Consider the following 26,312-nt stretch of genomic DNA (forward strand, 5'->3'; position numbering starts at 1 on the left):
GGGAGGAACCAAGATGCCCCCCTGTAACATTTAATCCCCAATTCTGCCCAGCCGCTGTCTGAAGTAGCGTCTTAGGTTCTCTCCATAACACATACACACGCAGGGAGTCATGCAACTTCCGACAGTGCCGCAGAAAGGTCTTCAATCAGTCTGGTTTAAAACCTGTGGCTGGCCCAAGCTTTGTGGAGCGAAGTACTATGGTGGTTCCCAACAAGGCTTTAGGATCCGCTAGACCTGCCCGTGAACATGGCCTCTACGACCATTAGTTCTGTGAAGTTAGGCTGATGATGTCCCCTCACTCTCTTCATAAAACGGGGCAGTGGGAACCGTACCAAACCTGATGGGATTCTCATGGTCGTATGCGGAGAACACGGCCTGGCGCCTAGGGGAGGCCTTTTGTGTTTTATTTTGTTTTTTTTTTTGTTTTTTTTTTTTTTTAATGATTTTATTTATTTGTCAGACAGAGATCACAGGTAGGCAGAGAGACAGTCAGAGAGATAGGGGAAAGCAGGCTTCCTTTGGAGCAGAGAGCCCGAGGTGGGGCTGGTCCCAGGACTCTGGGAATCATGACCTGAGCTGAAGGCAGAGGCTTTAACCCACTGAGCCACCCATGCGCCCCACAGGGAGGCCGTTTTTAATGTCATCATTAATGGCTCTTAATGGCTGCTAGCAGCCATGTCTACTGCAATCTTCTGAAGGAACAGGTTAAGGGTCAAGACTGCCAATTCTGGGTTCTTGGATAAAACGAAACCAAGAGCTCAAATGGTTCAAGCATATGCCATATACCCTGCAAGGGCATAGAGATGGATGGTGCCTCCTCCATCCATGTGGGACCCCTGCCACAGAGCCAGCCGAGAGCCGCAGGAGGGGGGCTGCACACTCTGCCAACCCATCATCTTATAGTAATTCCTATGGATTTTGTCCAGTTGCTAAATCTTCCGAATTTGGAGGAGGGGAAAAAAAAATTCCCCACACAAAATTGTTCCATTTGAAGACATTTTTATTTGGATACCTGCCTGGGTCCCTGGCAGGGTGGGCCTGTCCTCTGTGGGGGCAATGGGACATTTGGGGGGAGGATGATGGCCCTGCCCTGAGGGGGTGTCACTAAGGGGTATGTGACAGCGTGACAGGTCACAGAGGGCAGCAGAGTATAAATAGGGCCGCTCAGGGGTGCAGGCTGAGAGAGTGCTTAGTCTCTCACCAAGACTTCAGTTTGTACTTCACACTACAAACTGCAAGTTCTTCTGGTTTTTAGATTAAAACCCCAGCACCCACCAGCATCCCCTCGGTCACCCTCAGATCCCCCCCACCCTGACCCCTGTCTCTGGGAGGTTCTGAGACAAAGCGGGGGCCTGTGGCCTGTGGCCTGTGGCCTGTGGGGCGCGGGGTGGATTTGGGACCCCTGCCACAGAGCCAGCCGCCTGCAGCAGGAGAGCCAGCCGCGTGCAGCAGGAGGGGGGCTGCCCGCTCTGCCAACCCAACAGAGGTCGAGGAGGAGGAGGAGCTCCAGGGACCGGCCCCCAGACCAACGCCCACCCCTCGCCGGCCCAGCCCGATTGTGCTACCAACTCAAAAACATGGAGTCTCTGACGCCTTATCACACCGCCCACAGCGCCTCCAGGGTGGGCATGTTCAACACCGCCATGGGGAAACTCCAGCGACAACTGCGTAAGGGAGAATATGACCTATTTAAATACGCACCCATGCTCGAAAGCGACTTTGTGCAGGTCACCAAAAGAGGGGAAGTCGTCGACGTGCACAACCGAGTCCGAATGATGACCGTGGGCATCGCATCCACCAGCCCCAGCCTCCCGCTCCCAGATGTCCTGCTGCTGGCCCGCCCGGCCACCGGCTGTGAACAGTACTCCGACCAGGGCCAGGCCACCAAGGGAAAAGGCCGCAAGGCTTCCACCACCCTGGAGCTCACCAGGCTCCTTCCCTTGAAGTTTGTGAGGCTTTCTGTTCACGACCGGGAAAAACAAATGCTTCGCCTCAAATTCGCCACCGGCCGCTCCTGCTACCTGCGGCTGAGCCCCCCACTGGATGCACAGGAAGATCTCTTCCCCTACTGGGAGAGCATTATCCAGGTACTGAGGCCGCCGCCGGTGCCCACTCACAGCAGAACCCACGCCGCTCGAGCAGAGGACATGCTGGACATGCCTCTGCTGGAGGACGACGACGGCAGGAACGCAGCAGGCGCAGATGTCCAAATAATGGATCAGGACCAGGTTAGTATCCGGAGCCTCCACGAGGGCTCGGAGGTGGCCGGGGCCACCTCTGCAGCTTTTGCTGGCGGGGAAGAGACTGTTCAGGACCCCCCCAAACCCAACAGCGTGCCCACCTTCGCTGCCCCCAACTGCCCGGGGCTCTCCAGGGAGTCGGCAGCAGGGGCCACGTCCGAGGCGGCGGCCGCCGGGGAGGCCGCGGCAGCTGCGGCAGTGGCGGCGGCAGGGACAGCAGCAGAGTTCGCAGCGGGGGAGGCCGGCAGATGCCTGGCGTTCGCCGGGCCCGGAGCTGCCGCCAAGCCTGCGGGAGAAGCCGCTCGGGACGCGTCGGAAGGCCAGCTCCTCTGGGACGCGCCGAGCTCGGCGGGCAGTGGGGAGCCGGCGGGAAGGCCGCCCCGCACGCGCCGGGAGGAGGAGCGAGACCCCCGCACTTCCCGCCACCGCAGGGCCGCCGACAGCCGCCACAAGGCCCCGGGGCACAAGATCGCCCCGGCGGACTCCAGCCGCTCCTTAGGCAGCCACAGAGCCGCGCGGGAGCACAAGGAGGACAAGGGCCGCAGCAGCCCGGCGCGCGCCAGGCGCGCCCCCGACGAAGGCATCAGCCACGCCCCCAGCGCCGAGGACTCCGGGACCTCCCACAAGTCGGGGCGGAGCCTCTCCGGCGGCAGCTCGGGCTCAGGCACCAAGATGCTGGGCAGGATCCGCAGGTTCCTGAGGAACCTGAGACTCAGCCTCACTGCCTGAGGCGCGCGGCCTCCCCACACCGCAGAGACGTGCCCATGGGGGAGAAGACTGCGGACACGAGCGGTGTGGTGTGGAGGCCATCGCCCAGGCGGCGGCGAGCAGCCAGGGCTTGGAGAGCGCAGGGAGCCGGACATCGGAGGTCATGGAGGGATGGAACTTCCTAGGCCCAGATATTGGGCAGCTGGGGGACCTCTCCCAGGAGACATTACAAAAAATAAAATAAAAAAATTTTTAAAAAATGGCATGCTGCATTGTGTTTGAATTTCTAGGTCCTGCAGCCCAGTGGTGACCTCACAGGGGGGCTGCTACCTAAGACCCAAGGGTCCAGTCGAGGACCGCCCCCACCTCACACCCATGCTCAGAGCCAAAGCATCCTGCCTCAAGGCCTGTCTGGCTTGTTTCTCCGGGCCACAGTTGAAAGTATACTATGGCCCAGAAAGCTCCACCTCCCCCATTTCTCTAGTTTAATGAATGTTCCTAACCCCTGAGGGTCCATAGACAAAGAACAGGGACAAAGAAAGAATGGGGGGGGGGACTCCTCATCTTTGGGGATCTGCCAGCATCTGCCAGCAGAGGGGAACAGCAGCCTGTGCTGGCAATATTCTCAGCTAGACTGAGAACCTGTCTATACCCAGGGTATATACACCAAGGAAAGAACTTGCTAAGGCACTGAGAACGTTTATAGCAAAAAGTAGCAAAACACTGCAAGCAGCCCAAATTACTATCAGCACCACTGACAATAGAGTGGGATGTGACAGAGATAGTGTACAGCTGCATACCCCGGCCTAGCTGCATACCCCGGCCTAGCATAAACACCGATTCTGTGGCTGTCACCTATTCCACCTGCAGAATAGTTCCAAAACAAAAATCGAAAGTACATGTGGTAAAACATTTTAAAAGTACATGTGGGACAAAACACAAGGGAACAGTACACGCAAAATTCAGGACAGTGTGAAAAGGCAAGACAAGATCATGAGGCGAAGACCGGGCTTTCAGTGCTGTTGGAAATGTTCTGTTGGGCCATCAGATCTCTGCAGTCTGAATGGTCCGCGAAATGCCGGGGCGGTTATGATGAAATTTCTGCTCCAGACATACCAACACCTTCCCTTACGTTTTCACTCTTATGTACGCACAAAAGTGTTTGTCTTCTGTCTGGAAGGTCTGGTCTCTTTAAATTGGGTTCTGGGTTCTTGGCATAAATTACCGACGGTACATGTAATCTCTATTTTACACAGAGGAGCACTGAAAAGTGAACTTGTTCCTACGGCACAGTGGAACCTTTGAACAGTGACCTACACAGAGGAGCACTGAAAAGTGAACTTGTTCCTACGGCACAGTGGAACCTTTGCAGAACAGTGACCCACTCCTTTATGCAAAGCATTTCCACCACTGTGTTCCCAAACTCTGCACCAAATGTGCTAGATTAAGGGGAGGGAGGGATCGAGCTGGGGGACTCTTGGTAGTGGGCCTCTGCGAGCTGGTTTTTGAATTTCGGTGAGTTCCCGGCCGTCAGCTGGTCTTCTCTCAAGAGTGCCCAGACCACCCGTGAGCGGTGTCTGGCTCCCAGACTTCCATCCCCAGCCTCTGTGTGACCTGCACTGCAGCCATAAACAGCCTGGGGTTCCAGGGGCCAGTCGGGAATCTCCCTACAATCCGTTTCTCCCACCTCCACTAACTAAACTTGGGCACGGAGAAACAATTTAAAGGGGTTTGCCCTTACCAAGTCTCCCCTTCAGAGTTCAGAAAACAAATCCTTAAACTTCACGTGAGGGAGATAATCTGTTAGGTCCCAGCATCCGTGCTTGGCCCTTCAGTGGGGGAGGAGAGGAGAGGAGTCTCTCCTCTTTGTGAAGGGAAGGTGGCCGTGGCCATGGGGTGGGGGCACGGAGGAGGAAGGAACGGAGCCAGGGACCCCCACACAGTCACCGTTTCCTCGGGCCGAGCAAGGTTCACAACCCCAGAATGGAGAATTATTGGAGCGAGTCAAGTTATTCTTAAAGAATACACCATGCCAAAGATTAGATACGGTTTGGCCCCGCGAGGAAAACAACCTCAGAATCATTAACCCAGGGGTGCCTAGGTGGCTCAGTGGGTTAAAGCCTCTGCCTTCAACTCAGGTCATGATCCCAGGGTCCTGGGATCGAGACCCGCATCGGGCTCTCTGCTAGGCAGGGAGCCTGCTTCCTCCTCTCTCTCCGCCTGCCTCTCTGCCTACTTGTGACCTCTCTCCCTCTGTCAAATAAATAAATAAAATCTTTAGGAGAAAAAAAAAAAAAAGAAGAAGAAGAAGAATCATTAACCCAGAGCTTCAGAGAAGACTCGTTGCTATGGGGAGAGAGAATTAATAGTTGACTCGTAAGCAGCTTTTCCCTGGACTCAAGGCAGCGAAGTTACAAAAAGAGCACTTCCCATTCCTTTGACCCTCTGATTTCCACACAGGCAAGTGCAGGTAAATGTGAGTGTGGAATAAAGACATCTGCATAGCATTTGGCTGTTGAACAGCACTGAGCCCCTTAGAGTTCATTCATGATTTAAAGTTCATCTGATTGTCCCAGGTCTCCGTTTGGCAGATCAGCAAAGGGGAGGTCAGAGCATTGAAAGGACTTGCTCAAGGTGGAGGCGATGGTTCAGAGAGGGGTGAGGCAACACCTCCCACGTATCACCCACTGAGTGCTAGCTCGGCCTCCCGCGGGGAGCTGTGGCGTCGATGGGGAAAACAGGACAGGCTTGAGGAGTCATCCCAACTCTAAGTGGCAGATACAAGGAGAGACGTGCATTCAGGGCACAGGATCCATTCCGAGGAGGGGTTCCTGGGCATGGGAAGGAGTCTGAGGTCGGGGAAGGGTTCACAGAGGAATCAGCAGATTTAAGGGCGACTAGGGCTCTGCCAGGCGGAGGAAGTATGGGGAGCTAGGGCACAGCATGGGGAGGCGCAGGTCACAGAAAAGAATGTGTGCAAAGTACAAAACCTTGAAATATCACTTGTGTTGAGCAATTACAGGCATTTCAGTACTGCTGGTTGGAGCCCAAGGGGAGAAGAGGGACGTGAGGCTGGAGAATCAGGCTGCTGGATCTTCGGGCACCTGGGGTGCTGTGTGAATGTCTGGGCCTTGGGGAGCCGTTGAAAGCCAGGGTGCACAGCTGGTGGCCAGGGGGCTGTCTGGAGACCAGCGATCCTCCAGGAAGCCAGGATTGTATTAATCCTGGCCAGAGATGAAGAAACCTAATCCTGGGTGGCGTTGGGGAAACAGAAGGGGGCAGAGTCAGGAGGTGTTGAAAAGATGGCACAGGACAATTTTCCATCCCACAGCCTGCCTGGCGGGACAGGGAGCTCGTGGCATAGGTTCAGCACTCCTCTAGAGGAGGGAGAACAGACCAAAGGGGAAGTGCCCTTCCCCGCAAGGAGGAATGTCTTTAAGATACAAAAGAGCTTCTAGGTGGCTAAGGGGGTAAAGCATCAGGATAAGGCAGCCAAAGGGAACTGGACAGGAGGCGACAGCTCCTTGAGCTGTTCCTTGTGCATCTGGGCAAGATGGATTCCCACAAACCCTCCTCCACTGTACAGGTAAGAGTCACCCAGTAGAGCCCCTTGTGGCCACATCCTGGTATTACGGGCTATTGCTTGAATGGTGGGAGCCAGCACTGAGGCTAAGGGGCAGTCGCCCCCTCCCTTTGTCACATCACCATTAGCCTAATGTCAATCCCAGAGTTGAGGGGATGGGTGCGTAATGTCTCTCAACCAGGCTGCATGGCTCCCAGGGCAGGGCAATGGCAGAGGTGGAGTGGCCACAAGACGGGTACCCTAGGAACGTGGGGGTTCCGACTCAAGGGGATAATGAGTGACCATCCAGAACAGGGGTAGGGTGGAATTAGTGTCACGGTCTCTCTGCAGCCTAGAAGTCATTCGAGAAACAGTTGTTGAGAGCTCCTACTATGGGCAAGATAATTCATGTATACACACACCTACCAGGAACGCAAATCAAAGTGCGGCGGTGGCCTTGGGTAGCGTATAGAAAGAGGCATCGTAGAGAAGGGAAGGTCTGAGCAGAGAGATGATGGAGAAAGAGGAGGACCTGGGAGCTTGGGGGTCTTGGGCGATGTTTCTAGATGACAGACAAGAACAGCGCGCCCAGGATATCGTGTGTTTAGGGGATAGGGTGGGGGAGGGTAGCGGGAAGGGGGTGAGGGTGTGTTGGGAAATGAGGCTGGAAGGGGAAATGAGACCGCGGCATAAAGCAGAGACCAGGAATGCTACATAAACCCCTGGGCCCCGTGATCTACGTTACTGCAAATGGGACCTGTAATCCAGAAATGAAGGGCACATAGAGCTGGAATTTCCTGGAGCAGAAGAGCAAGAGAACTTACAATGTGTTACGGGAGTTCATGTTTTCCCACACTCTGTGAGTGGGTGTTTTCCCACAGGTGTGCTGAGGAAATGATACCACTCAGCTTGGGGGCACCCGGAGGACCCAGCCAGTTGGCTTTGGCTGCCGGGAGCCCCATGTGATACGCCAGTATGCCATTCCAATGTTGCCGTTTTCTGCATGTGCCGTGACCTGCACAAGCTTGGGAAAGATCTTTCTAGAAATGCCCTTGCGTGCACACAATACAGTTGGCCTCGAGGAGCCTCGGAGAAGCACCTTCCTTGGAGGGCTGGCCTCTTTCCCCCAGTTTCTGTGGCTGCTGACCACGTCGGCCCGGTTTCTTTCTCCCACGGACATAGTCACGGCCCCAGCACCTTGCCATACGCAATTTACAGGAGATTAAAGAAGGAGAAATTAAAAGCCTCCTGTTTATTACATTTCATTTAATTTTAAAAATTAATTAAAGTTTTTCATAAAACCTTTTAGAAAGTTAAATGAGTTATTTCAAGAACTATCCTTTGCTTCGAGAGCATGCCCTTGCTCCTGTTGTTCACATTTGAGCTGGAGATAGAACATCATACGAGAAGCCCCTCCCAGGTTCTCTACCACCCGGGGGAACCATTACCCTAACCTCTGACATCGGAGACCCATTTTGCTTCTTTTTCCACTTTAGGTAAATGGAAGCACGTTGTATGTATTCTTTGACTCCGGTTTCTCTCCCTCAACAGCAGAGTCATGAGGTTTGTCCATGATTTTTGTGGCAACTATTCCTTCTCACAGCTATATTTCATTACAGATATATTTCATATTCGACAATTTACTGATTCATTCAGCCTTTGGTGGGTGTTCGAGTTACTTCCACTTTGGGGCTAATAAGAATAGTGCTGCTATGAACATTTATATGCAGAACTTTGGGTAAAAATATACATACATTTCTGTCAGACATATAGAAACGGAACTGAATACACACATATGTTCAGTCCCAGATGCTAATTCCACAGTGACTGTCCCATTACTTTGCGCTCCCACCAGGCATGCGTGGGCGCTCTGCTGTTTCCCATCCTCGCCAACATGTGCTGCTTCTCACCTCTTTCCTTCTAACCGATCTGCTGGGATGGGTGCCTTTTGTCCCCTTTGTCCCATAAAAACACACTTTTTAAAAAAACATAGTACGGTGACCTATAGAAAATGGTAACTTTGTGGTAATGTCCTGGACAGGCAACGTGAGAAGTTGGCCTCCCAATTGTTTTGAAATCTCACACATCTCTGAGCTCTTAAAAGTCTCGTTCATACATGTTTAAGGGTTTCTCGTTTTAAGGAAGCTTGTATTTTTATAAGCCTCTCCTGCCATCCTTTTGCTTTATAACAAACCCCCCCAAAACTTTGTGACCTAAAAAATGATATCTCGTAGATTGCTCTACATCAAGAATTTGGGCAGGGCTCCACTGGGAGCGGTTTCTTCTGCTCCTCATGGTAGCAAGTGAAGTGAACCAGCAGTCAGGGCTGGCGAGTCCAATCTTCACTCACGAGTCTGGTGCCTTGAGGGAGATGGCGATAAGGTGGGGTTCTCCACAGGAATGCCTACACGCGGCCTTCCTCATGGTGCTCACGGGTAGTCAGATAGGCTTCCCTCAGAGCAAATATCTCAAGATAGCCAAGTGGAAGCTGCTTCTCCCTGAGCCTCAGAAGGCACCCAACGGAACTGCTGCCACATTCTACTGGCTACAAGTGAGTCAGAAGGACAACCCCAGTTTTAGGGGAGAGAAAATGAACTTTTCCTTCTTCACAGGGCAATGACAAGACCACATTGCAGAAGCCCGTGGGGGCGGCGATGGTATTGTGGCCTTCTTTGGAAAACAAGACTTGCCACTCCCTCACCTCCCCTTCTAACAATGTCCGCCAGGCCAGGATGTACCTGAGGAGCCCTGAGGTCATTGTGCCACCTCCAGGTTTCCTACCTTCCCCCTCCTCAACTCCCCTCTTAGGTTCTTCCTTCGTTTTACTTCATTTTCTTACCCCTTTCTTGTCCTCCCCCTTTCAGTGAATTAAACTCACAAGAACCCGCACCGGACGACTCTCGGTCCCCTTCTCCCTATCCCTCGCCACATGCCTTCAGGCTCATTGACGCCCAGCAAAGAGAGACAGTACTGGGACAGCTAGAACCACACAGCATGTCAGACCCAGAAGGATCTTGACTAATCCCAGATGTACTTTACATATGAGGAAGTTGAGGCCTAGAGAGGAGAAGGGCTTTCCCAAGGTCAGCTGCAGAGTTCTGGCCAGCACAGCAAAAGCCTAGTCCACAGTGGGTCTCAAAGCAGATCTACAACTTTTCCTTCCATTTCTGACTTCCTGGAACTAAAGCCATTTGTTTCTGTTTCTCGTCCACTCCCTCAACTTCACGAGGACATTTCGGCCTCTTGGCCAAGGGGCAAAATCAGAGAGGTCCGTCCCAGCCCTGGCCCGGGACCCAGCCTTCAGAGATGGACAGGGGGTCTTGTGGATGGACCAACTCAGGCTTAGGGCAACCAGACCCCCTCCAACCGACTGACTGGACCCAGACACAAGGGCTCCTTTCTGATGTTGAAATCCAAGAACCCTCTAAACTTGACCAGCAAGTGGCAACCAGTTCAACCAAGGCGCCCTTGCTCTTTGCCTGCACACAAAGGTATCCGTACCAGGCTAGAAATAGAAATGGGGTGCTCTGCCACTAACATCTCTCTTCGGAGAGAGAGTAGCTTCATTCCAGGTTCAGACTCCTGTGCACATGAATGGGAGCTTGCTCCTCTGAACTCCTGCACGGTTCAAGCTAACCCCTGCGACACCAGTGTCCTGATTTTGCTGCTTTGCTTGCACATCAGGGACACTGCCCAATCTCTAAAGATCCACTTGGTGATAGCACCTGTTTACCCCCACTTTCAGGAGATAATCTAGTTTCTCGAAGGGGTCGGGGTGTGTGTGTGTGTGTGTGTGTGTGTGTGTGGAATTTCTCACATTTACCCTCTGGTTGTAGGTGTAGGTGCCACCAATCAATCAGCTGTTACGAAAACTCAAGACCCTTCTTCTCAGCTGCCACCGACAATGAATTGGAGGGGAAGGAAGTGGGTGGGGGCCATGGCCAAAAAAATTGATCCAAAAAATAACACTGCATATGGTTATTGGAACTGAAAGCTCCTTTTACCAAGTGCATTAAAAGCAGCTTAATTTTCTGCGGCCACGTTTGTGTTTTGATACTTGACTAAAAAAAGATGACTATGTATTTACCATCAAGTTGTTTGGTTCATCTTGTTTCACATGCGACGGAGAGGGAAGGTTGGGCGGATCCGGGAGAATTATTTGGATGGGGCCTCCGCCAGAATCAGACACGGGCTTAGCCAGTGTCCTTCCATGCGGCCGCCTCCTGCTGGGGTGGTGCCGTCACACTGCAGGGCCTGGAAGAGTCCAGCCTCTCTCCTGACCTCACCCTTGTCCCCTTGCCTCTCCCTGACATCTGGCCTGACACCTCTTTCCGAATCGAGCGTTCTAAAGGGTTCTGGCCCCAGGGGACTCTGGAATTAAAACTTGCACTTTCTGCCAAGAGCTAAAATGCTATTTTCCATCTTTATCCCACTTTCTCCCCATGGGCTTGGAACAAACCCTTGAAACCCAAACCCATATTAAGCCTTTCCTCTCGCTGCATCCCCGACTCTGGTTGTGCTCAGTTTCTCTGTGTGTTCACGGATCTGCCTGAAGCCGGGACTCAGAAGAAGCCAGTTTTGCCCATTGAGCATCCTTCTGTGTTCTCATAGTAGCTCTGACCCCAGAAGCGTCTCAGTTTGTCTTCTCAAAAACTGCTCTCAGGAAGGAAGCTGCACCGACGCTTGAAGGGCCAGCGGAGGACGAATGATTACAACAGCTACGATTTATGGAGCTCCACGATACGCTCAACACTTCACGTGCGTGATCTCGTTGAATCCTCACGGCAGCTCTTACCCCATTTTATAGATGAGGAAACGGAAAGCTGAGTCACGCCACTGGCCTTTCTAAAGGGTTCCAAGCAGGAATGGATATGTGCATTGTGGAAGAGAGAGAGAAACTACAACATCAAGTTTACCATCGTACCCATTGTAGAGAGAGTGAAACTCAGTACGTTCACAATGCTGTGAGACCACCCCACTATCTAGTTCCAGAATTGTCATCCCCACAAAGGAAATCCCGGTCCTGTTCATTAAGCAGTCGCTCCCTACACTCCCCTCCCTCCAGTCAGCCTCTGATATAGCTATGGATTTGCCTCTTCTGGAACATTTCGTCTCAATGAAATCACACAGTATGTGGCCGTTTTGCCTCTGGCTTCCTGTACTTAGCATCCTATTTTCAGGATTCATCCCTGTTGTAGCACGGTGCAGTACCTCATTTTCTTTTTACAGCTGAATAACATCCCACTGTATGGCTAGACCACCTTTCATTTGTCCTTTCACCTGCGGATGAACACGTGTGTGCGTTTTAACAGAAAGACCTTGATTTTCAAGGAATGAATCCCAGATGTCGGATTTCGGGCAAACCCTCAAACCGGGAGATACGAGACTTGGGAGCAGAAAATCCTTCTGGAACGTTCAAGCAACAGTTTGGAAATCACATACTCTGCGGCTAGCTGTGTGGGAGGGGCAGTAAGGCAGGAAGCTCAAGGGTACTTGCTCCCCACAGGTGTTGCTGCTTCCAAAGCACTCCTGTTGCCCAGGGAGGCTGCTTGGCAAGCTCTTGGAATCGCAGATGACATCTCAGCACTCCGCCCGCCACCCCCGCTTCATTTCACTGGAGGGGAAGGGACGAAAACCTGGGTGGGAGGCGGTGGTCTTAGGAGACAATAACCAGGTTTCCACAGATGGGCTGCTTGTGGAAGCATAAGCGAGGGGAGGAACCAAGATGCCCCCCTGTAACATTTAATCCCCAATTCTGCCCAGCCGCTGTCTGAAGTAGCGTCTTAGGTTCTCTCCATAACACATACACACGCAGGGAGTCATGCAACTTCCGACAGTGCCGCAGAAAGGTCTTCAATCAGTCTGGTTTAAAACCTGTGGCTGGCCCAAGCTTTGTGGAGCGAAGTACTATGGAGGTTCCCAACAAGGCTTTAGGATCCGCTAGACCTGCCCGTGAACATGGCCTCTACGACCATTAGTTCTGTGAAGTTAGGCTGATGATGTCCCCTCACTCTCTTCATAAAACGGGGCAGTGGGAACCGTACCAAACCTGATGGGATTCTCATGGTCGTATGCGGAGAACACGGCCTGGCGCCTAGGGGAGGCCTTTTGTGTTTTATTTATTTATTTTTTTTTAATGATTTTATTTATTTGTCAGACAGAGATCACAGGTAGGCAGAGAGACAGGCAGAGAGATAGGGGAAAGCAGGCTTCCTTTGGAGCAGAGAGCCCGAGGTGGGGCTGGTCCCAGGACTCTGGGAATCATGACCTGAGCTGAAGGCAGAGGCTTTAACCCACTGAGCCACCCATGCGCCCCACAGGGAGGCCGTTTTTAATGTCATCATTAATGGCTCTTAATGGCTGCTAGCAGCCATGTCTACTGCAATCTTATGAAGGAACAGGTTAAGGGTCAAGACTGCCAATTCTGGGTTCTTGGATAAAACGAAACCAAGAGCTCAAATGGTTCAAGCATATGCCATATACCCTGCAAGGGCATAGAGATGGATGGTGCCTCCTCCATCCATGTGGGACCCCTGCCACAGAGCCAGCCGAGAGCCGCAGGAGGGGGGCTGCACACTCTGCCAACCCATCATCTTATAGTAATTCCTATGGATTTTGTCCAGTTGCTAAATCTTCCGAATTTGGGGGAGGGAAAAAAAATTCCCCACACAAAATTGTTCCATTTGAGGACATTTTTATTTGGATACCCGCCTGGGTCCCTGGCAGGGTCGGACTGTCCTCTGTGGGGGCAATGGGACATTTGGGGGGAAGATGCCCTGAGGGGGTGTCACTAAGGGGTATGAGACAGCGTGACAGGTCACAGAGGGCAGCAGAGGATAAATAGGGCCTCTCAGGCTGAGAGAGTGCTTAGTCTCTCACCAAGATTTCAGTTTGCACTTCACACTACAAACTGCAAGCTATTAACGTTTTTAGATAGAAATCCCAACACCCACCAGCATCCCCTCGGTCACCCTCAGATCCCCCCCACCCTGAACCCTGTCTCTGGGAGGTTCTCAGACAAAGCGGGGGCCTGTGGCCTGTGGCCTGTGGGGCGCGGGGTAGATTTGGGACCCCTGCCACAGAGCCAGCCGCCTGTAGCAGGAGAGCCAGCCGCGTGCAGCAGGAGGGGGGCTGCCCGCTCTGCCAACCCAACAGAGGTCGAGGAGGAGGAGGAGCTCCAGGGACCGGCCCCCAGACCAACGCCCACCCCTCGCCGGCCCAGCCCGATTGTGCTACCAACTCAAAAACATGGAGTCTCTGACGCCTTATCACACCGCCCACAGCGCCTCCAGGGTGGGCATGTTCAACACCACCATGGGGAAACTCCAGCGACAACTGTGTAAGGGAGAATATGACCTTTTTAAATACGCACCCATGCTCGAAAGCGACTTTGTGCAGGTCACCAAAAGAGGGGAAGTCGTCGACGTGCACAACCGAGTCCGAATGATGACCGTGGGCATCGCATCCACCAGCCCCAGCTTCCCGCTCCCAGATGTCCTGCTGCTGGCCCGCCCGGCCACCGGCTGTGAACAGTACTCCGACCAGGGCCAGGCCACCAAGGGAAAAGGCCGCAAGGCTTCCACCACCCTGGAGCTCACTAGGCTCCTTCCCTTGAAGTTTGTGAGGCTTTCTGTTCACGACCGGGAAAAACAAATGCTTCGCCTCAAATTCGCCACCGGCCGCTCCTGCTACCTGCGGCTGAGCCCCCCACTGGATGCACAGGAAGATCTCTTCCCCTACTGGGAGAGCATTATCCAGGTACTGAGGCCGCCGCCGGTGCCCACTCACAGCAGAACCCACGCCGCTCGAGCAGAGGACATGCTGGACATGCCTCTGCTGGAGGACGACGACGGCAGGAACGCAGCAGGCGCAGATGTCCAAATAATGGATCAGGACCAGGTTAGTATCCGGAGCCTCCACGAGGGCTCGGAGGTGGCCGGGGCCACCTCTGCAGCTTTTGCTGGCGGGGAAGAGACCTTTCAGGACCCCCCAAAACCCAACAGCGCGCCCACTTCGCTGCCCCCAACTGCCCGGCGCTCTCCTTGGAGTCGGCAGCAGGGGCCACGACCGAGGACCAGGTCAGTGTCAGGAGCCTCCACGAGGGCTCTGAGGTGGCTGGGGCCACCTCTGCAGCTTTTGCTGGCGGGAAGAGACCTTTCAGGACCCCCCAAAACCCAACAGCGCGCCCACTGTCGCTGCCCCCAACTGCACGGGGCTCTCCAGGGAGTCGGCAGCAGGGGCCACGTCCGAGGACCAGGTCAGTGTCAGGAGCCTCCACGAGGGCTCTGAGGTGGCCGGGGCCACCTCTGCAGCTTTTGCTGGCGGGAAGAGACCTTTCAGGACCCTCCAAAACCCAACAGCGCGCCCACTGTCGCTGCCCCCAACTGCACGGGGCTCTCCAGGGAGTCGGCAGCAGGGGCCACGACCGAGGACCAGGTCAGTATCAGGAGCCTCCACGAGGGCTCTGAGGTGGCCGGGGCCACCTCTGCAGCTTTTGCTGGCGGGAAGAGACCTTTCAGGACCCCCCAAAACCCAACAGCGCGCCCACTGTCGCTGCCCCCAACTGCACGGGGCTCTCCAGGGAGTCGGCAGCAGGGGCCACGACCGAGGACCAGGTCAGTATCAGGAGCCTCCACGAGGGCTCTGAGGTGGCCGGGGCCACCTCTGCAGCTTTTGCTGGCGGGAAGAGACCTTTCAGGACCCCCCAAAACCCAACAGCGCGCCCACTGTCGCTGCCCCCAACTGCACGGGGCTCTCCAGGGAGTCGGCAGCAGGGGCCACGACCGAGGACCAGGTCAGTATCAGGAGCCTCCACGAGGGCTCTGAGGTGGCCGGGGCCACCTCTGCAGCTTTTGCTGGCGGGGAAGAGACCTTTCAGGACCCCCCAAAACCCAACAGCGCGCCCACTTCGCTGCCCCCAACTGCCCGGCGCTCTCCTTGGAGTCGGCAGCAGGGGCCACGACCGAGGACCAGGTCAGTGTCAGGAGCCTCCACGAGGGCTCTGAGGTGGCCGGGGCCACCTCTGCAGCTTTTGCTGGCGGGAAGAGACCTTTCAGGACCCCCCAAAACCCAACAGCGCGCCCACTGTCGCTGCCCCCAACTGCACGGGGCTCTCCAGGGAGTCGGCAGCAGGGGCCACGTCCGAGGACCAGGTCAGTGTCAGGAGCCTCCACGAGGGCTCTGAGGTGGCCGGGGCCACCTCTGCAGCTTTTGCTGGCGGGGAAGAGACCTTTCAGGACCCCCCAAAACCCAACAGCGTGCCCACCTTCGCTGCCCCCAACTGCCCGGGGCTCTCCAGGGAGTCGGCAGCAGGGGCCACGTCCGAGGACCAGGTCAGTGTCAGGAGCCTCCACGAGGGCTCTGAGGTGGCCGGGGCCACCTCTGCAGCTTTTGCTGGCGGGAAGAGACCTTTCAGGACCCCCCAAAACCCAACAGCGCGCCCACTGTCGCTGCCCCCAACTGCACGGGGCTCTCCAGGGAGTCGGCAGCAGGGGCCACGTCCGAGGACCAGGTCAGTGTCAGGAGCCTCCACGAGGGCTCTGAGGTGGCTGGGGCCACCTCTGCAGCTTTTGCTTGCGGGGAAGAGACCTTTCAGGACCCCCCAAAACCCAACAGCGCGCCCACTGTCGCTGCCCCCAACTGCCCGGGGCTCTCCAGGGAGTCGGCAGCAGGGGCCACGACCGAGGACCAGGTCAGTATCAGGAGCCTCCACGAGGGCTCTGAGGTGGCCGGGGCCACCTCTGCAGCTTTTGCTGGCGGGAAGAGACCTTTCAGGACCCCCCAAAACCCAACAGCGCGCCCACTGTCGCTGCCCCCAACTGCACGGGGCTCTCCAGGGAGTCGGCAGCAGGGGCCACGTCCGAGGACCAGGTCAGTGTCAGGAGCCTCCACGAGGGCTCTGAGGTGGCCGGGGCCACCTCTGCAGCTTTTGCTGGCGGGGAAGAGACCTTTCAGGACCCCACAAAACCCAACAGCGTGCCCACCTTCGCTGCCCCCAACTGCCCGGGGCTCTCCAGGGAGTCGGCAGCAGGGGCCACGTCCGAGGCGGCGGCCGCCGGGGAGGCCGCGGCAGCTGCGGCAGTGGCGGCGGCAGGGACAGCAGCAGAGTTCGCAGCGGGGGAGGCCGGCAGATGCCTGGCGTTCGCCGGGCCCGGAGCTGCCGCCAAGCCTGCGGGAGAAGCCGCTCGGGACGCGTCGGAAGGCCAGCTCCTCTGGGACGCGCCGAGCTCGGCGGGCAGTGGGGAGCCGGCGGGAAGGCCGCCCCGCACGCGCCGGGAGGAGGAGCGAGACCCCCGCACTTCCCGCCACCGCAGGGCCGCCGACAGCCGCCACAAGGCCCCGGGGCACAAGATCGCCCCGGCGGACTCCAGCCGCTCCTTAGGCAGCCACAGAGCCGCGCGGGAGCACAAGGAGGACAAGGGCCGCAGCAGCCCGGCGCGCGCCAGGCGCGCCCCCGACGAAGGCATCAGCCACGCCCCCAGCGCCGAGGACTCCGGGACCTCCCACAAGTCGGGGCGGAGCCTCTCCGGCGGCAGCTCGGGCTCAGGCACCAAGATGCTGGGCAGGATCCGCAGGTTCCTGAGGAACCTGAGACTCAGCCTCACTGCCTGAGGCGCGCGGCCTCCCCACACCGCAGAGACGTGCCCATGGGGGAGAAGACTGCGGACACGAGCGGTGTGGTGTGGAGGCCATCGCCCAGGCGGCGGCGAGCAGCCAGGGCTTGGAGAGCGCAGGGAGCCGGACATCGGAGGTCATGGAGGGATGGAACTTCCTAGGCCCAGATATTGGGCAGCTGGGGGACCTCTCCCAGGAGACATTACAAAAAATAAAATAAAAAAATTTTTAAAAAATGGCATGCTGCATTGTGTTTGAATTTCTAGGTCCTGCAGCCCAGTGGTGACCTCACAGGGGGGCTGCCACCTAAGACCCAAGGGTCCAGTCGAGGACCGCCCCCACCTCACACCCATGCTCAGAGCCAAAGCATCCTGCCTCAAGGCCTGTCTGGCTTGTTTCTCCGGGCCACAGTTGAAAGTATACTATGGCCCAGAAAGCTCCACCTCCCCCATTTCTCTAGTTTAATGAATGTTCCTAACCCCTGAGGGTCCATAGACAAAGAACAGGGACAAAGAAAGAATGGGGGGGGGGGACTCCTCATCTTTGGGGATCTGCCAGCATCTGCCAGCAGAGGGGAGCAGCAGCAAAATCAGAGAGGCCTGTCCCAGCCCTGGCCTGGGACCCAGACTGCAGAGATGGACAGCGGGTCTTGTGGATGGACCAACTCAGGCTTAGGGCAACCAGGCTCCCTCCAACCGACTGACTGGACCCAGACACAAGGGCTCCTTTTTGATGCTAAAATCCAGCAAGTAGCAACCATTGCTTGAGTAGCAAGTAGCAGCCATTTGGGGACTTCTCTGGGCATCCTCGGATTGCGAATTTACCTTCAGCTGATGACGATGGAAGTCAGGCTATAGATAAATCTGACATGACCTAGGACAAGAAGACATAATTCTGGCCAGGCCCGAGAGACAGAAACACTCTAAGGTTAAAGTCTGTTTCGTCTACTAACTCTACTTGGGAGGAGGCGAGGTCCCTGAGATCTGGGCCACCAGAGGCCCCCTAGTATCAGGGACTGGATCTCAAGGGAAGAGCAAGGGCTGGAGGAAACACGGGGTTTTCGCCCATTGCTCTGGGATCTCAGTAGTCAGGATGTGAAGAAGAGCCCATTCAGAAGCTTCTTATCCCTTTTTGTCATCTGCCATTTCATTGCTGCTGGCCACAGGATAGCAGTAGTGCAAATGGAGGATATTCTGGGAGCGTGACATGGGGGCACCACAGGGAGTGTCCTGGAGGCTGGCTGTGTGTGTGAGGCGGGAAGAAATGGCATCTGTGGAGGGTTCTGTTGACCTAAAAGGGCCCACCAGTCACTCCTGCATCTGCGCACAGTGCTTCCAGGGCATTCCATTCTTCCCTACGGCCCTCCCTCCCCTCCCTTCCAGTAGTCCTCTGAGCTGACCAACAGGAAGCCCAGGACAGAGACACCACCAAGGATGCTCAGTGCCCTCTTACCCACAGAGGCCAGACCAGCAGACCAACAAACAAACAAGTCAGGCAGGGTTCCATGCCTTTCTTCTTACTGGGGTCCCTCCCTCCAGCTTGCAGGTGCCTTCTTGCCAAACTAAGAAAGGAACAATTTCTTTTCCTTCATACTCTCCTCCTGGAGAGAGGGGAGAGAAGTGACAAGTGTCACTTCCCAGCCTGTGGAGGCCAGAGCCCAGGCCTGGCCCTCATCCACAAGGCCTGCTGCTGTGGCTGTGTCCACTGGGGCCAAAAGTGGACAAGCAGCTGCCACACTGGGCACAGAGCCAAGAGACTGGGACACCCCCCCCAACCCCTTCACCCCCTCCACTCCCCACCCCACCCCCGCCAAACACACTCTTACAGTCCCAACCCCGTGTTTCCCTTCAGGCTCCACTGTTCCACTGGCTTTCCCTTGCATCTTGTTCGGGGCTGCCCCGTATGACAGTAGCATCTACTGAGTGCTTCCTCTCCTGGCAGTCACTATTCAACACTATTGTATTTCCCTCTCTTTCCACAGCTCGACAAAGTTGGCCTAATTATTCCCATTTCACAGATGAAGGAAGTGAGGCACAGACAAGTTCAAATAACTTTCCCAAGGCCTTCAGGAGTGGAGCAAGGATTAAATCCCAAGGGTTCTCCACCCTCCTGACCCCCTCATAGGCGGACTCTGTGGAGTGCGTGGCCTTAGAAGATATCTGCCCCTGCACTGTGGTGAGTAGCCAGCCCACAGCCAGCCGTCCGTCCATAAACTCCCTGGCTTAGAACACTGGGCGCCATGTCAGGTGCCACCCTGGCCCCTGGCCCTGGGGGTCACTCCTTTTCCCTCCACTTTTCTGCTACAGACAGAGCCTTTCATTCAGGTCCAAGGTGTCTTGGCCACTGGAGGAATGAGCTGCCTCTGTGGACAGAGTGGTATGCTCGTTCCTTCTAGTTCCAACCTGCTGATCTCTGTCTTACCAGGAACCACTCTGTCATTGGCCCTTTCAGGCTGTGACACCTCAGACCATCCCTGGGCAGACCCAAGGGATGGATTTCTGGGCCCAACAAGAAAGCCCTGCCTAGCAGAGAGGAGAGGAATGGCCCCCAGGGAATCTGCCTGGCCAGGCACTTGCTAACTTTGACCTTCCTAGTTAACAAACTTAGTTAACTTCCTAGTTATTAAATGTCCACTCTCCATTCTACCTAGCCACGCAGGGCTTACCCTCCCAGTCATGCTCGGTCTTCTCTCTCCCTTCTCTCCTTTTGCTACCCAGGGCTCCCCTCCTGTAGGCTCTCTGTCTCCAGTGATGAGCTCTGTCCTCCTTCCTTCCATCTCCACCCCCAACTTTACTTAGATCTGAAGGTCCATCCTCAGCCAGCTCCTGTTCCACCTAACCTCCCATGCCCACATCATGACTGAAGTTCCCTCTCCAAGGTTCCACCACATTAAGGATAAAGCTTCAGGGTCCAGGAAACAGAGCTCCCCACCCACCGGCCCCGGCCCCAGTGGGCCCAGTGTGAGTCCCTGCAGATCAAGGGGATGATAAGACTTCTTGCTTATAAGCCAGGCCTGCCACTCTGTCTGAGGCTGACTGCTGCCCCACTCTGCCATCACAGTGGAGCACAAAAGCTGGGTCCATTTGCATTAATTCTCTGGGTAATTTTGGAGTCCGGACTCCAAAGCAAGCTAATTGTATGCAAACTGAATGCAAATGAATATAGAAAACTATGTGACCCTGAATTTACTGGAAATCAGAGGCTCCCCTAACGGGAAGACTTTGGAACCTACTTCCCAAGAGAAATTTAAAAATAGAGTGGCCTCCAGTTGGGGGACAGGGAGGGACAGAGTTGGAAGTCATTCAGAGGAAGGAACACAGTCTGGGTTTCTGTGTCGTTTCTAAGTGACCCAGCAAGAGTCAGAGGAAGAGAAAGCATCTGGCCACCAAGCTTTCCCTCTTTCTCAGAGCTGAGCGTTCGTTCAGCCCCGTGCCCTGCCAAAACCACCCCACAGTGTACATATTGGACAACAGAGCACCCAGAACCTTCTGCATCTTTGGACATGGGCATTTTATTTATAGCCCAGTTCCCATGACAACACTCCACGGTTCAGTCTTCCTTGCATGTCCTACATTGACCTTCTTCTACTTGTTCCTCATTGGGTGTGCTGGTCAAGTGAGCAGAATATTCTGGGACCCGGCCAAGAGGGTTAGGAAGTCTGAATGTTCAGAGGACCTTGGAGGATAGCTCTTGGATCAATCAACCCAGGCAGAAGCCTCAGGCATCTCATTTCCAGGAGGAGGGAGAAAAAGACCACTCCCAGAAGACAGGGGAGAGGAAGGCGGCTCCAGAGGCAACAGTCCCTTCTTCTGACCCTAAACTCCAAAGGGAGTAGCTGCCCTTTTCTTAACGATTTCAAGGAAAGAAAAGATTTTTCCAAAATATTTCCCTTAAATATGAGTTAAGATTGACCGGTAGCTTGGGCATGATAGAATCAAAATCTGACTCTTTAAAAAAAGAAAAAAAAAAAATTGGGGGGGGGGGGTAGAAAAAGAGAGCGAGCGAGCACAGGCAGGGGGAGAGGGAGAGGGAGAAGCAGACTCCTGGCAGAGTAGGGAGCCCAGGACCCTGAGATCATGACCAGAGCAGAAGGCAGATGCTCAACAGACTGAGCCACCCAGCCCAGTGTAACCTGATTCTTAAAAGAGAGGGAGGCAAAAGATTATTGACAAGAAGGGAGAGGGAAGGAGTAAAAAGTTTTAAATTTTTCTGTTGCGATGGGAAATCCCGCAAGTATAATCTACAGAGGTTAGAAGGGCGTTCCTGCCCCCTCCCCCAAAACATTTGCATGTCTAAGTGAGGGCCTTCATGAGGGCCTGGTTAGCCAGATCACAGTTTATATAGGAGCGGGGGGGGGGGGGGGGGGGGGGGCGGGCCAGGCCGGATGGAGACATCCAATCAGTGGGGCGCACATATTTTTACTGTGGTGTGTTGCAATCTCATTGGCCACCTGTGTGTGGGCCTGGCTCAACCACCTCTCTAACGGTTAGTCTGTGAGGTTGGGGTGGGGGTGGGGGTGGGGGGTGGGGGGCAGTAGTAGGAGGAGGAGGAGTGGCAGTTAGGATAGCCCTTGGGGTAGTAGTAGTAGTCGCCGTTGGGGGAGTTGTTGGGTGATAGTCGTTGGGGGCGGGGCCACCGCAGCCGCCTCGTTGGGGTGGGCGTGCGGCCTCCTCTGGGAGCAGCGGCGTCGCCTCTTCGTAAGAGACGGCCCCTACCAGTCGGTTTGATGTTCCATGCTTGGTGTGAAAGGAAGCTTTGCTTGACTCTCGCCTGGCATCCGTCTCCATCCTTTGATCACAGACCCTAACACCCTACATTCTCTACATTACAGAATTTGTGCTTGGTCTCAACACTGTCTCTCCCCCTTAAAATGATGATCTCTCTGAAAGAGTAACTCATAATTATCCTATTAGTTCTATCTTACTGTAATGCAGGACATGGTGGGAACTGATATTACGTTCCAGGATCTTAAAAAATCCCAAGTCCCTGCTACAATGCGGGCCCCTGCGTATGGGCGGGGGGTGGGGGGTGGTGTCATTCCTGGCACCGTCACGTGGACCCATACTCCTGGGACCCCTGGAGTCCCTGAACCTGTACCCCGCTGGCAAGCACGGCAAGCACGGAATCCTGCTCCCTGCCCAGCCAGCCAGGGCTTCACCCCCCCAGGACTCCTGCACTTCCCATAGGGCCCCAGGATCAGGCTTCCGGTAGCCGCTTAGGAGCCTGGAAGTCACAGCCTCGGCCTTTTGTTCTCCCAGGTGGGACGGGTTGAGATGGAGGAAAGGGTGGCAGGCAGGTATGGTCCTGTTCTTTTTATTTTTTTTTAAGATTTTATTTATTTTTTTTAAGAGAGAGAATGAGAGCAAGCTGTAGGAGGGAGAGGGACAAGCAGGCCCCAAGCTGAGCACAGAGCCTGACGCAGGGATCGATCTCACAACCCCAAGATCGAGTCAAATGCTTAACCCACTGAGCCACCCAGGTGTCCCAGTCCATTCTTTTCAGCACTGTGATGCTTAGCCTTAATTCTCTCTCGGCTTAGTGAGATGTCTGGGGAGAGACTGATTTTATACTTGAAAGAAGAATAGAGATTTTCAATTTGAGAGAATTTTAATCTAAAGTACATTATTATAAAATAAAATACATCATCCTACTCAAGCTTCGTATTTTACAGATGAGCAAACTGAGGCTTAGAGAAGCCTCGTAACGGTCCCTGGCCACAGTAGCAAAAGTTAGATTTGAACTCAGCTTTCTCTGATTCTAAAGTCCTTGCTGGCTGCACTCCACCAGCATTTCTTAAACTGGGCTGCTCTTCAGAATAAGGGACAGTGAAAAATGCAGATTCCCTCCCCAGGGGCACGGCTGAAGAACCTTTGTTTCAGCACAGCCCAGAGGCAGGTGAGGATCGGTGCCCTCCCTGGGTGTCCCATAGGAGAAGACCCAAGGGAGAAGCAGCTGCGGGTACGACTCTTCTCCCCAGTCCAGCTTCATTGTGGGTAACATTCCCTCCAGTGTTTGTTTTTAACCTTATTCTTCTAATCCCTTGAAGGTGTGAATGGCCTCCCATGCTGCCAACTTGGCTAACACAAACAGGTGTTAGTGTTGAATTAAATTAAATGTACCCAACAGTCAGTAAGACTTGCAGAATGATAGGAACCTACAGGCATTACTTTGCTTCCTGGTAATTAATCCTGGTGGACTTCAACGAGCCCAACCACTGCCTTGCCAGGTACCGTACTTCTCAAGCTGCAGGCTTAATAGAGCCTTTTCAAATTCTTAGATATTAGCTGGGCTGTCTGGTGCCAAGGTGCTAGGCAAGATGCTAGGTGCCAAGACACTAATGTTGAACAAGTGACACAAAGTGTAGAGGCATTAGAATTCTTTCACAGTGATGAGGGGTCCATGCCAGGCCATTCTGGCTAAAAAGCATTTATTGTGTGTGCTCCCTGTTTCTGTCCTGCAGACTCACCCTGTTCTCTTTCCAATAAATTCCCTTTCTGGTTACAACCACCAGACACCGTCTCTGTTCCTTGTTCCTGAAATCACTCCCTCCACTGTGGCAGGCACAATCAGTAACGCACCCAACAGCTGCTTCACCCCTTTCTTGCTGATAGAACCCCATTTCATTCGTTTGTACATCCACCTGGTCCAAGTGGATGGATCATGACTGGTCAGTCCCAACCTCTTGTCCAGTGACCTGTGACCCAGTTCTGGCCAAAGAGACCCAAGAGGAAGCTGCTAGAAAAAAGCTTCTGGGAAAGATTTTCCTTAGTGATTGTGCCCCTCCCCCGTTCTTCCCACTTGCAAAGCTGCTACAGAGGAAGGAAAGTTTAGAGTCCCTGGAGCCTTCTTGCCATGATGAGGGAACACAGCAGCAGCCATGAAGAAGGCAGAGAGAGAAGACAGAAGAGCTGGAGTCCTTCGTACCTCCTAGAGACACCATACCAATCCCAGAACAACCTCCCTCTAGTCTCTGGGTTTGCTATAATGAATCAGCCCATCATTTAGTTCTTTATTCCAAGTGTTGTGCTATTTGCAGCTGAAACATTCATATACGCTGATTCACCGAATTTCACTGCTTTCCCAAATAATTAACCACATGTTATTGGAGCTAGATGACATCTGGGAGATGAGTTAGCTTTGAATCCCTTTGTAATAGAAGCAGCAGAAGCAGAGGCAGAGGCAGAACCAGGAGAACCTGGATCTCCTTAGTCCTACCCCATGGCAGATTCCCCAACACCCTGAAGACCAAGCCCCATTGCAAGGGGCTCTGGTGGGCAACCACAGGGACAGAGTCTGTGAGGTGTGGGCAAAGGAGCAAAAAAGAAAGGCAAAGTAGGCTGGGCTTGGACAGGTCTGTGTCCAAAGGCGCTAGAGACACCACAGCCTGAGGAAGGGTGAGATGTGTTTCCAGTTCGTTCTATCAGGGCTCACACACACAACACACACAGGCAAACACCCCCCACGCGCGCACACACACGTATATACCTTCACCCTGGGCTCCAGGTCTCAGCCTCTTAAGCCTCTGGGCTCTCCTGTTTCCCTACTGGCCTGGCAGAGGGTCTTGTTCCTCTCATGGATGAGCGCTTTCTGTGGTTTTGGTTGGTTTCATGCCCTGTATTTTGGTCTACTTCACAAATTTTCTTGCCGCTGTGCTTGGACCAAAGATAGCGTGAAGAGAGGCTGGAAATTAACTTCTGTACTCTGCAAAGCTGCCGAAGAGTGAACCAGACTTAGTGAGGAGAGAGGCTAGCAGTTTTAGTGCGGACAGCAGCTAGCTGACAGAGACGCTGGCATGCTGCGATTTCTTTCAGAGCCTCCAGAAAGACCCTTCTCCCCCAGATGCCACCCCAAGTCATGCTTCCTATGCCTGGGAAATAGGTGCTAAAATTCCACCATTTACAGTGCAAACATTCCACAAAGTGCCCCAGAGTATTCCTCAGGGTGGATGAATTCTTAGGATCCTTTCAGGAAGGTAGACATCAGGAGGGATGGGAGAGTCTTGTGATGGTTATGTGTCAACATGACGGGGCTGCCCGGTGCCCAGACATTTGTCAAACAGTGTTCTAGGTTTTTGGGGTGAGATGGACACTTAAATTGGTGGACAGTGAGTAGAGCAGATTTACCTTCATAATGTGGTTGGTCTCATCCGATCAGCTGAAGTCCTAAATAGAATAAAAAAACTAACATCTCCTGAGCAAGAGAGAATTCTCGAGCCAACTGCTTTCAGACTTCGTCTGCATATCTGCTCTTCCTGGCTCTACCACAGATGGTCTTTGGGCTGGAACATGTGCATACATCTATATCTGTATCTATATCTATATCTATATATCTATATATCTATATATCTATTTCTATATCTATATCTATATCTATATCCATATCTATTATATCTACATTCTATTAAATCCATTCCTTGGGAGGACTTGACTGATATATACCAGGCATATACCAGGTACATTGCTGGGTCGAGGGTAGCATCAGAAGATTCCTTTCGTTGCACAGGATAGTTTCTGCAAGTTTGTCCTGCTGGCAAGGCACACACAGGGGACCAAGAGGGCAGTGGGGACAGCTGTATTCGTCCAAGGGGAAAAAAAAGTTGGGGGAGGGATAGGGCAGGAAGGGATAGGACAGGTGTGGCAGGCCACAATGGAGGCCATAAGCCATCAGGGTGAGGAGTGGACATTTACATTATCAGTGGTCACAAAGGGGTTGCTGGAGGTTCCTGAGGCAGAGAGTGGCGTAATCCAAGCACTAAATCAGGTGGCTGTGTGGGGAGGGACTGAATGAGGGGACTGATGTCAGGGACCCCAGGGAAGACACAGGGAAAGGCAGAGCATGGGCATGGGGGATGGGAGAAAAGTTATGAGAAAGCAACATAGTAGAACCCAAGTGGCCAGGTCCCCAAAGACATAATGGGGGAATGCAGACTCCATGAAGGGAACCAAAAAGTGAGGCCAGGGAGCTGATTTGTGGGGAAGAACTGGTGAGTAGAAGGTGGTGGTAGGCCATCGGAGTGGAAACATTATTGCAATTATTATTGGCCAACATACACTGAGAACATAGTCTCTAGCAGGCACCATGTTAAGCCCTTCTCATATGTCATCCCATTTATTCCTCACAGCTTCCCAATGGGTAGATCCTATTATTAATCCCATTTTACGGATGAGGAAACTAAGGCTCAGAGAAGT

The 26,312-nt window shown here is 54.1% G+C and overlaps 1 protein-coding gene, 1 long non-coding RNA gene and 1 pseudogene across 4 annotated transcripts in view; 2 read left to right on the top strand and 1 right to left on the bottom strand.

Moving 5' to 3' along the window:
- PACC1 (proton activated chloride channel 1) overlaps positions 1-26,312 on the bottom strand; it is a 442,395-nt gene that overhangs the window by 310,693 nt on the left and 105,390 nt on the right. The gene's annotated exons all lie outside the window — the stretch shown is intronic.
- Positions 962-3,208, top strand: LOC309849739 (Golgi-associated RAB2 interactor protein 4 pseudogene; annotated as a pseudogene). The gene has a single exon. The product of its transcript is annotated as a Golgi-associated RAB2 interactor protein 4 pseudogene (transcript).
- On the top strand, positions 6,411-8,465 carry LOC309849655. The gene is made up of 2 exons (XR_014303815.1): positions 6,411-6,534; positions 7,392-8,465. It is a non-coding gene; the product is annotated as an uncharacterized lncRNA (long non-coding RNA).

The sequence above is a fragment of the Mustela nivalis genome, assembly GCF_964662115.1.
Source record: "Mustela nivalis genome assembly, chromosome: 16".
Taxonomy (NCBI): Eukaryota; Metazoa; Chordata; class Mammalia; order Carnivora; family Mustelidae; genus Mustela; species Mustela nivalis.